Source organism: Dicentrarchus labrax, unplaced genomic scaffold, assembly GCF_905237075.1.
Source record: "Dicentrarchus labrax unplaced genomic scaffold, dlabrax2021, whole genome shotgun sequence".
Classification (NCBI taxonomy): Eukaryota; Metazoa; Chordata; class Actinopteri; family Moronidae; genus Dicentrarchus; species Dicentrarchus labrax.
The window spans coordinates 15705264-15717274 of record NW_026136704.1 but is presented as its reverse complement, the minus strand read 5'-3'; positions in this window follow the sequence as shown (position 1 = coordinate 15717274).

The window sequence follows — 12011 nt, the reverse complement described above, 5'->3', positions numbered from 1 at the left end:
AGAAGGATGAGCAACTCGGACTCAAACTGTTCCATGAAAACATTTTGTGGAAAAGGTGAAGCTGACAGTGAGTTTAATCACGCAGCTCTGGCTCTGCTGTTTGAAAGTCAATCTGTAAGATACAAGATTTGTATCATTAATTTTGGTTGAGAGAAAAAGAACAATTCATGTTTGGCCAGTGGAAAACTAGACACAAGAAACATTAAATATTTGCACAAGGCTGTTACAGTGTCTAGACTTCCACTCTGTGGTTTCTAAGGTTGTTTATGGACCAAAATAATGATTTGGCTGCACTAGTCAGAGCCAGTTTCACAGGGAGCTCTCTCCGAAGATATGTGCGTGTGCAGGTGGCGGGCAACGGCGATGATCCCGACCCACTGGGAGAGAGTCCCACAATCATATAGCCAAAATGAGGAGTCTTTCCGTGATGTATGGAGCCAGAGGAGAGTGCAAGGAGGACAGCAAGATCTAATGAAATATGTGCCGAGGTGCTGACAGCCTCTGAGCCATCTGTAACTTGGCAACAGGTGTAGAGGCTAAGATGGATCAGAGTAAAGGTCAGAGATGTGAAAAGTCAGTGGAAACGTAGCACTTGATTAGTGGCAGTTTGAGCAGCTGCATTCAAACATAACGATGTTTCACTTTTCGGACCTTTTATTCTCCTTTACTACGTTTATTTTCTATTATTCCATATTTAAAATGAAGGTGTGTCATTTATGTCCCATCTTCCCACAGATAGCTGCATTTGGAGCCACAGAGGGAGAAAGGTTGCCGGTCCATGAGTTTGACCCACAAGAGAAGACGTTAATGGCAGGTTGAGATTATTATGAGTTACAACCACTGTGGCATTAGAGAAAAATTGCAGCCTTTTATCTGTTTTGTTGTTATTTCTGAGACTTAATTTGCTTTGTCAGTTTTAGTAGCTCACTGTTTTGGGAAATGGAGCCAAAACCAACTGAACATTGTTATATATCCTACCAAAATGAACTCTGCATGATATGAGTGAACTTCTGATGAACTCTGGGCAGTGGATCACTTTGCTCAGGAGGCTCAGCCTCTGTAGCATTAAAGAATTTGTTGTTAGCTTGAATAAAATACAATACACTCTTGATATATTAACTCTAAGAAGTTTATCAGGGTCTTTCCAAACTTGGGACATGAAGTATTGTTCATTCCTCACAAGGTGCATCCTACGCAGTGAAACATAGTTTAGACGTGCATTAATCACCCAACTTTTACTCCCCAGTGAGGTAAAGGAAATCAATGGCTGTGCACGCTGCCATGTAGCACAGACGACTGCTGAGTTTTTACAGGAAGCAGGACTCAGAAATAGTTAAAATACAGTACACACTGCGATGGAATCCAATATGATGAGTTATACTTATGGCCTTGCCTCATGTTAAATATTTAACCTTGAAAGTAGCATGGTTTGTTTCAGACTGAAATACCTCTTCAAGTATTGGATCGTGGATTGTCACAAATGTTTGTACAGTGATTTATTGTCCTCAGTAGATGAATTCCTCTGACACAACTATTAGATACCATTAGATAGTTTGCTGTGAAGTTTGGCCCAGACATGCCTGCTCCCCTCAGGATGGACAGTAGTAATTTAGGTAACACCCTCAACTTTTCCTTGTCCAGTAGATCTTTTTCACAGCAGCCTTTTTGACATGAAATAGTAGGGTAAACACAGGTGTTACTAAATTAAACTAATTAAGGCTCCATTCCATTTAGTGTAGCAGAGCCTTCCCAGAGAGCCAACAACAGCCGCACCCTGACTCTGTTTGACCTGAATGGAACCGCAACACATTGGTTTACGATGTCATCGAGAGCATATTGGCATTCTAGCATTAGCATTTATATCAAAGTACCGGTGTGCCTAAGTACACCATCACAGAGCCGCTAGCATGGCTTGTTGAATTATCTACAGATACGTTTATATTGTCCATGTTCATGAGTGAGAGCCTCTATTTGGGTAAAGATCATTTTCACAGGTATGAAATTAAATGATGATTCTTATTGGCAGCTTTATAGTGAGTTTCAGCTCATCGTGTTGCTGTCGGGTCCACAACTTCACTGTTGTGATTCACTCTTACCGCACTCATTGCAGTGTTGCAGTGCAACATGGTTGCTGCTGAAGGGCCTGATCTTTCTCTCAGGAGTTGATAGAGACCAAAGACAGAGCTGAGAGAGAGTGAATATTGGACTTAAATTCATCATGGCCAAGACACGACTTCAAATGAATGATAATGTGGCTCCATATCTTGATATCTTTGATACCTACTGAGCAACTGTTTGCTAATGAAATAAAAACGCCTGGCTGATCCTGCTCTCTCTCTCTCTCTCTCTCTCTCTCTCTCTCTCTCTCTCTGTGTTTCTGACCAGTGGATCACACATGGTTTAAATAATACTGGTAAATAATTCACTGTGTGTGTTTCACTTATTGTAGTAGCAGATGTGCTTTGACAAGCTACTGAGCAACACAAGGTCAACTCAGGACATATGTCATTGATTTAATGTGCCTGATGCATTAACCTCCGCTGAATTACTTAGAAATATCATGTAGTTATTAGGTTTTATGTTGTCTCCACTATTATATCACAAAGTCTGACTGAACAGGTTAAAGCAGCAGCAGCAGCAGAAGCAGCAGAAGCAGCAGAAGCAGGCGCTCTTGCTCTGTAACAAGCAAACACTGGCCATGCGCTGACTAATCTTTGAACCCTGTGCAAACTGACAGCGGCAGCGTATGACCGAGTCATCCGGCAACCCACCCAGCAAATATTTACCTCAGGTCCAAGTCGGTGCAGAGGGCATCTGGCAAGGAGCGCACAAGTGTTTCTCACTCTCATTCCATCAGAGGCGATGAACTGCGGGACTGTGAGTGGAAACATTACTGTAACCACATTAAAGGACAGTGGAAGCATTTTACTGCTCATCAGTGTTATAGTCATAGATACAAATGTGTGTTTAAATCATTCATAAAATGCCTGCAATCACTATTTCATCATGTTACATTCCTTATGATTGTCTTATCTCTTTGTGCAATTAACTGTTAGCTTTGTTAACTTTTTATTAAAAGTTAACAAAGTCATTACTTCACCTCAATGTCCCGCTTACTTTTTCTTCTTAAAACGCATTGGTTGAAATCAAATGAACTACCGTAATAATAATACAAATAATATCTTTGGTGTTTTTATAGTTACTGTTGTAGCTAAATCAGAGTGCTCTTTGCTTGTTTCCTGCTAGGGAGGGACGTCTCGTGGTAGACGATATACACTGGACAAAAAGGGCCTGTATCCGGAAAGATCCAATGGATTTTATGGATCTGTATGCAGATCTGTCAAATGTCTTATGATGATAATTCTTACGAACCAACGTACCAAGGCAAATTCCTAATATGTGAAAACTTGCTTGGCAATAAAACTGATTCTGATTCTGATTCTGATGTTATATCACATAAAAATTAAAACCACCCTATATTTTAACGCTGAATGTGCCTTATGTCCCACTGCCATGCAGCTATTGTTGTGCTTGTAGCATGCTGGACTGGGAGCTTCCAGTGAACAGCACGGCCGAATCGGGTTGGAATACATCATCCAATCACAGTGAGTTGCCTTTCATAGAGTCCGCCATGTTTCTACTGTAGCCCAGGACGGACAAACCAAACACTGGCTTTACATAGAGTTCTCTCGTTTTCTGCAAGTTTCTCGGCCACCATAATTCCTCCTACAAACATCACAGCCCGTTCTCATTCCCAACTTCACCGCTAGATGCCACTAAATCATACACGCTGGTCCTCATTGGCTTCACTTTTAAAAACTGTCTCCACTGTTTATTATACAGTATGCGGGTGAAACCCTGCACACTTACCTACACTTTAACCTGAGAGATCAGTGAAACACCGCTTTTCACCCTGGTATTAGCTACCGATAAGGAACAAATTAAAGGGAAAACCTCAATAAACGAGTAGAGAAATGTAACAAATACAGGCGCAGGACGTCAATTCATAATTTAATGAGCATTTAAATGAATCATGTGCTGGAGATGTGGTTAAATCTCCTCTTACATCCTCTTAGATGTAAACAGGTGTCCACAGTCACCTTGATCTCAAACTGGACCGACAGCACTCTGAGTGCCATCATAACAACACCAAATGAGGAAATATCTCTTGGAAAGAATGATGTTCATCCCTCCAGTGCAGCTCAGAGACTTGCAGTCTATGTCAAGACTAAGACACCATCTGTGCCTTTAATAGCAATCACCTTTAGATGACTCCAGAGATCAAATCTGTATAAATATCGTCCTACATGTTGAACAAGTCTTCAGCTTGAGATGAGGTTATACTGAGACCTACTTGGTGCATTTTTGACACCTGTCCCACCGGTGCCGTCACACAAAATAAATGACACAGTGTGTCAGGCTCTCCTGCTGGAGCCGGCGTTGAGGTGCATGAAGGCAGTTTTGAGCTGTAAGCGTAAACTGGATTTGTGTCATATCATGGCACACTTCAGAATGAGCTCAGTCAATAGTCTATCAGGCTGGCAGCTGCAGGAACGCACACAGAGAAAATGAGGACAAGGGGGAAAAAGAGACAAAAAAAATCCTGACAGTCTGCCAGAACAGAAAGAAATGAAGTAACATAATCATTCACAGAGCATAAAGGTGACCTGAAAATCGCACGCCAAAACCAACTTATATGACCGCAGCGGCGACATGCCCTAAATTCTTCTCTCCCTTCTGTTTTAAGTGCAAGTACAAATGATTATTAATGCATTATTCACAAAACAGAGCCTTCTCCCCCAATTTTCTCCACTCATGTGCGTCCTCTCCCTTTGATGATATAACCAAAGTAAGAGGGGAGAAAAGCGAGGGAGTGCAGAAACAGAGGAGTTCAGAGGATGGCTTTTCTCTGGGGAACACAGCGCTCTCATCCCAAAGGGGATCCTGCACTCTTCTGAAACAGTCTGAATGTTCCTGTACACCGGGCTCCAAACAGCAGCATTAACATATCAATCATACATCCTCTCTGACGTGACTGCAACCAGACACATCAGTGCCAAGATATACACTTGGCTCGCTTATTCCGGCTGGCTTTCCATCAAACGGTTAAATGTAGGGTATTCCTGTACATGTTGCCTCCTTCTTTATCAATAATATTTTAATTCAACATTTACACGAAGGCACAAATCTGAAAAAATGTTAAAGGCAATCTGAAAAACGACCGGAGAGAATAACCTCAGAATCACCCAGGGATTTCTTTGAACTCGGGAATCCAGATATGGCAGCAGTAACAATTGGATGAGCGTGCTACGGGGAAGATGAAAGGCAGTCAAACTTGTAGTCGTAATAAGTGGGTTGAGGCCTTTCATGATTCATTCTGCAGCTTCATCTTACCATTCAGTCAAGCTAGTGATCGCAAATGTTGAATAGGCTTATATATATCTGGATTCTTTGTAAAGCTTAGCAGTGGATGATAGAAAGCCAATTAACTTCCTCCCACTGTTCTGAGTAGGTACATAACATTATTTTTAAAAGAAAATGCCCAAATCATGATGAATTCTCCTACAACACGTGCAGCCGACACCAGCTAATAGATAAATGTCTCGTTTTACTAATGTTTTCTGTTAAAGGAACAGTTGTGGTAAATACACTTATTCACATGATAAGATGCCGCTCTCATTTTTGAGTGTTTAACATGAATCCAAGAATTAAGATGATCTGATCATGGATCACACTGTTTTATTACATATATATATTTTCTCCTTTCTCTCCAAATCAGATACATCTAAAGTTACATGATGGCCTTGCTGCTGTCACAGCTCATGTTTCTCTGGAGTGTGCATATGCCCAGTGAGGGGGATGTCAGCAATAAATAGATTAAAGTGTGTAATGGCCCAATAACCACCCCTACACTGCTCCACCATGCACGGGTGATTCACTTAAGAAAAAAAGAAGAAGAAGGCTGCAGCTGTTGGGGCTGACTTAAGTTCAGATTTTTGGTTTAGCAAGAAATTGGAGGTGAGTGTGTACATGTATGTATGTGAATGTGTGTGTGTGTGTGTGTGTGTGTTTGTATGACTAAGAGCAGAGTAAGACAACATATTATATTTGAATAATTCCTATTCAAATGTAGGCATAAATACAAACCTATGTGCACTATGTGTGTGTGTGTGTGTGTGTGTGTGTGTGTGTGTGTGTGTGTGTGCGCGCCAAGGTGTGCATGGGTACCAAGTGTGCATGTGTCTTAATAGGAAGCAGTCACAGGGCTGCTGACGGCTCCATAAAGGAGCCTTTGAATGGCTTGGCTCTGGTAAATTCATAGCAGATGTGAGGGAAAGAATATCCACCCAGGTTGAGTGGCCCTTCACTGCGAAGGCGACAGGAGTCCAATCCAGGGGAGGCAGACGGACGGCAGACAGGAGCCAGGAGAGACACACACACACACACATACACACACACACACACACACACACACACACACACACACACACACACACACACACACACACACACACACACACACAAACGTTGGGTGAACTCCAATCAGCCAGGAGGGAACTCTTCACGGCACTAAACAGGAGACAGGAGTTTTTCTCTGAGCCACTCTGGCTTTTCAATTGAAAATAATTCTCCCTTTTATTCCTTAAAGAACAACTTTGAGTTCCCTGTGTTGCTCTCTGGGCAGGTTTTCCATTCAAGTGTACAAGTTCAGGCCAGGTGTGTGCTTCAGGGATGGCCTCCACACACTGGATCATGCATTCTGGTTCCCTCTGGACCCACGGAGTCTGGAGCGCTCCGAGGCCAGGCTTTATGCCACCTTTCCTGGCTCTGACTGACGCCAGAGGAGGGGCGGGGAGAGACTGGCGCCTCACCGCCAATTAACATCCTCTCACGCTGAGAGCACGGCCAGGTAACACACGATAGTCCAGACTCTTTCTAGCAAAGAGCCCAGCAGACAGTCAAGTGGGGTGAGACTCATTAACTTATCCATGCGCTGGACATCTGTCGGTGATACTACCCGAGGCAAGCTTTCTTTTTTTCAGAGAGTTAGAGCCAGTGGTGGTGTAAGCTTAGCTTAACACAGAAACAGGGGGAACAGCTACTCCGGCTCTGTGCAGAAGTAACAATATCTGCCGACCAGCATCTGTAAAGCTCACCAACTGAATGTGTTATATCTAATTTGTGTACGCAGTACAGTGACAATGGTGGAAGGAATCCAGGAAGTCACTGTACCCGGCAAGAAAAAGCCAACTGTGAAACTATTACTGGTCGTTTTTACTCTTTGATTTTATTATTATCTGTCTTTATGCTAAGCTAGGCTAACTGCTGGCAGTAGCTTCATATTTACTGTACAGAAATGAGAATGGTATCAGGCGTCTCATCTAAGCACCAAGAAAGTGTATTCCCCCAAATGTCAAACTACTCAGCCGAAAGAGCAAGGGGCCCTGTGTGATGATGACTAATAATTACGATATCTATAAACTGTATAAATAAAGTTTAATCTGGACTACATGGAGAAATCTAGATTTGCATTTGTTAACTTGACAAGTGTGTAAAAGTTCCCTGTTCAGTGTCAGCATAACCAACCCGGCTTTAATTAAAATTAGTCTGGAACATTTATCACGTGGGGGGCCCTGAAGCTCATTCACACACTCTCTGCCTTCTAGAGGCAATTACAACTGATAGATGGAAGGTTTATTACCTGTGTTGCTATAAACAAGGTGTACGTACAATGAGCTTTTTTTAGTTTAAAGTGATGAGGGAATCTCTGTGCCAGCTCATAAATGAGGCCCCAGCACTTTGTATCCGGAGGCGATTGGTAAACACAACATGAGCTCAGTCTCACTCGTAAACTGCTGCTCCGACTGCGACCGCAATGCGAAAAGCTGCCGCAGCGTCAGGACTTCACGAAAATACCTCACAAAGAAAAAAAAATTCCCAAAGAAGAGCACCACCTAACAATTCTCAAAATCTTGAAAACCACTAAACGAAATGAATGGATGTGAGGAATTTCCCCCTAGCTTTCCTGGTCCTGGCCAAGGTCCTTAATGTGCTCTAAGCCAGTTGAGGTGATCTTGCATGCAAGGGTGCTTCTGGAAAACCAGACTCTGGAGAGTAAGCAGATTTTTCTGTAAGCAATACGCCCTCTTCTGTGTGTGGGGGCAACGAGCACTTTGTCTGTAACTGAGGGTGTTCCATCCGACTGCAACTGAAAACAAACAGAACATTTCACACCCTGAGCACCTCCTGAGTGGATAAATTACTCTACATCTCCTTTCTGTATCTCTTGTCTTGTGTCTACATTTGTCTATTTGCTGCTTCTTCTTTTTTTCCTGCCATCTGTCTGTCTCCTCTTCTCTAGTTTTTCATTCCACACTCAGATGAAGCTCAGGGGATAGACAAAGCTGGGGGGGTTGGCCGGCGGGCATCGCTTTCACTTTTAATTAAAACTTCACACCCAAATAAATGTAGCTGAGTGTCACACCCACTCATATCGCCCTATGAAAAGAGCCCGCCGGGGCCAGATGTTTGCCTTAGCGAGGATAAATATCTAAGTGGCAGCTTTCTCTGTAAGGGAATCTGCTCCCTCTGTCGTTTCGTCGGATTAGCTGGGGTAAGGAAAACATGGGGATCGTGTTGCGTGCGTTTCCCACTCTCTGGCTGTTCAGCATAAACACCATGAGTTCTTGGCCTTCCTCACATCCGCCTCCTCAGCTCCTCCGCCACTCTCCTCAGCCTCTGGGGTTCCAGCGCGGGGTTTGTTTTAGTAGCATAGCCCCAGAAGAGTGTTTGGTTGTGTTGTGTGTCACACTGGGTGAGTGTTTGATTATGTTGAGTGTTACACAGTGCGGGTGTGCATGAGCAGAAAGGCGGGAAGGGGGGACGCTAATCCCTCTCTGCTTTGTCCTCTGCTGCACAGCTTTAGTCTTTGCAGGACACTTCACACTGGAACGGTGGAGGAATTCATGTAGCTGCTGCTGAGAGAGGGGCCTGTGGGATGTGAGGGTCTCATAGTTATGCACACACAGGAAGGACTACTTGCACATGCACAACCAGAAAGAAAGGATGACTCAAGGACACTGAGGTTGTGCTCAGACTCAGTCATATTGCTGGCTTGGTTTGCACTTTGTGTTCATGCTCACACTATGCAATGAACTTCCTCTGAGAGCATAAGCATATTTTATATTCTCAAAAGACCAAACAGTGAACGTACTGTGTGCGCAACACTAGGTGACACTTGTCTTCATTATGATGACACTGTAGATTGAGTGGATCTGACATACACATTGTCTTCTTCCATAAATATCCACAAGCGCACCAAATGCGTATTAATGATGAAAACAGTCTCCTCCTACTGCTGTTTGTGTAATGTTTGGTAAAGGAGTTTTTAAAGGACAAGTGTGTAGGATTTAGTGGCATCTAGCGATGAAGTTGCACATTGCATACTAATAACACCGCTTGTGTCTGTATTTGAGGACCTGCGAGTGAAAATGTGCTGTGAAATGTGCAGGAGAAACTACAGTGATTGGTTTGTCCGTTCTGGGCTACTGTAGAAACATAGTGGTTCAACATGGCGGACTCAATGGAAGTCGACCCGCGGCGGGTCTAGATAAAAACGACTCATTCTAAGGTAACAAAAACACAACAATTCCAGTATTCAGGTGATTATACACTAATGAAAAACATAACGAATATTATATTCAATTTTTCTGACAGTAGTTCCTCCTAAATACTACACACTGGACCTTTAAAGATTTACATGTTTATAATTAACCAGCAGACTTGGGACTGAGTGCCACGGGCCAGATGTTGGAGAGATGGACGAAACTGATGATTTTGGTGTTTTCATGGGATTTACTGAAAAAAAAAATCCCTAAATTGTCCAATCTGACAAATCATCACGGATGATAAAACATGTGGCGTTTGAGAGAGGGGGGATTTTCGGCTAAAATTAACGATGCACACTTTTCTAATGAGTAAGCCCTGTTTAGTCCTGTTTGGCTGTGTTGTGGAAACCAGGCTGGAGCATGGAGCACCTGGCCCAGTTGGGTTCTGGTTTGGGGCTACAGGCCGGCCCCACTAATAGGCACTTGAGCCCCCCCACATCCGCCTAGTACCATGTTCCACTTAATGAGGCTCTACTCTGGGCTGTAAACAAGCCCAGATGCAACCCCAAAACACTCACAGGAAATGTCTCATGACCATAACAACACAAGGATCCTGCCAGCTCATGCATGATGGGGTGTGAACAGGAAGGCTGATCCTTGCAGGTTTTCTCCCTCTCTGCTCCACAAGCAGTTATTATCCTGAGGGAAAGGACTGCATGTGGTACTGCTGCTCCAGCTCTTGCTCTGCATGCCAAATCCTCAGCGGCCGCCAAGATCATCACAGACCGCTGCCTCGCTCCTTTTCCACAGCCTACAGTTACAGTATGTACACAAACCACAGTTTATTCAGCACTGTGCTGGACCTGGCATGTCAGCTTTGACACGCCACAATAGGAACAATGTCTGCTTCCACACAAAGGGTATCTCTCATGCAACAAGGTTTTTATTTTACTTGTAGGGGGGCTGAGACCTTGACAAAAGGTCCAGTGTTAGAGTGAGTGTGGCCCCAGCTGGTTCCCTTTACTACACAGACTGGCTAATGTACAGTGATCAGCCTGAGTCAACAGTCCTGGCCGGAAAAAGGGCTTAATTGATGATAGGAAACTTTTTGGCTAAATGTGTTTGAACTGCCTCGAAATGTCCCATTGAATATTCTGTCATTTTGTTCACAAAATGCAAAAAAAAAAAAACCTGGACCACCTCAGCAGGCACTTACACTTTGTTCAAAAAACATAAACGTGAGTTAATTAACATCTTTATTTGGAGAAAGCAAGAACAGAAACCAGGACTAAAGAGTGGTTTCCACTGGTAAAACGACGAGGACATTCTCCACACACACACACACACACACACACACACACACACACACACAAACACACACAGCTTCTCCTTAATTAGCCAATTACATCCCCCTTACAAACCTTTGAGCTGGTTCACAAAGGACTTTTATACCTTTAGTTTAGACAGTCTGGTGGAGTAAAATCACTCCTCTGTTTCAGACTACAACACGGGTCACACTCACTCAGTCACTTGTCTACTGTAAGTGCACAGGAGTAAAGGTTACCTTTAAAGGAATAGGTCGACATTATATACTTATTGGCTGACTTTCTGGGAGTTAGATGAGAAGATACCATTCCCATGTCTGTTAGATATACAAGACTACAGCCAGCAGCTGGTTAGCGTAGCTTAGCAGAAAGACTGGCAATAAGCAGAAACAGCTAGCCTGGTTAAAACCGTCCTCTAAAGCTAGTTAATTTATATGTTATACATTATTTATTTAATTTGTACAGAAAGCAAGTACACATAACCTTCTGTGAAACTGCGACTCAGGTTTTTGTACCTTTGGATAAAGCCAAGCTGGTTGTTTCAGCCTTTTCCCAGTATTTAGTCGACTGAGGCTTTTTTAGTGTAAAGGTATCAGATATACTGATCAATCTTTCATTGAACTCTCGGAAAGAAAGCAAATATTTATTTGGGAAATATGCTTATTCACTTTCCTGTTTAAAGGATTGTTTGTATGCTAAATATGAAGAAAGCAAACAAGGATAATTGCCAAAATTGCAAACAATTTTTTCATTTTTAACACATTTTCTATCAATGTAAAACCGAGTGAGTCACAGCAGGTACATTACAAGTGATTAAAGGCAGCATCAGAACCAGCAGCGCTACAGTGCCAAGTTTGCAGAGCGCACATCATCTGGAAACTTCATGAATCAAGACAGTCAATATGAAACACAACCAAACCAAAAAAAAGAGTGAAAAAAGGCAGACAAGAACAAACTTCAAAACTCAAAATCAAAGAGTGTGAAATGCAACGGAGAATAGCAGATCCTTACCGAGCCTGGGGCCGGGGTGGGAGGGAGGGGATCAGTGCATGTGTGGGGGGGCGTGGGGGGGATGTGC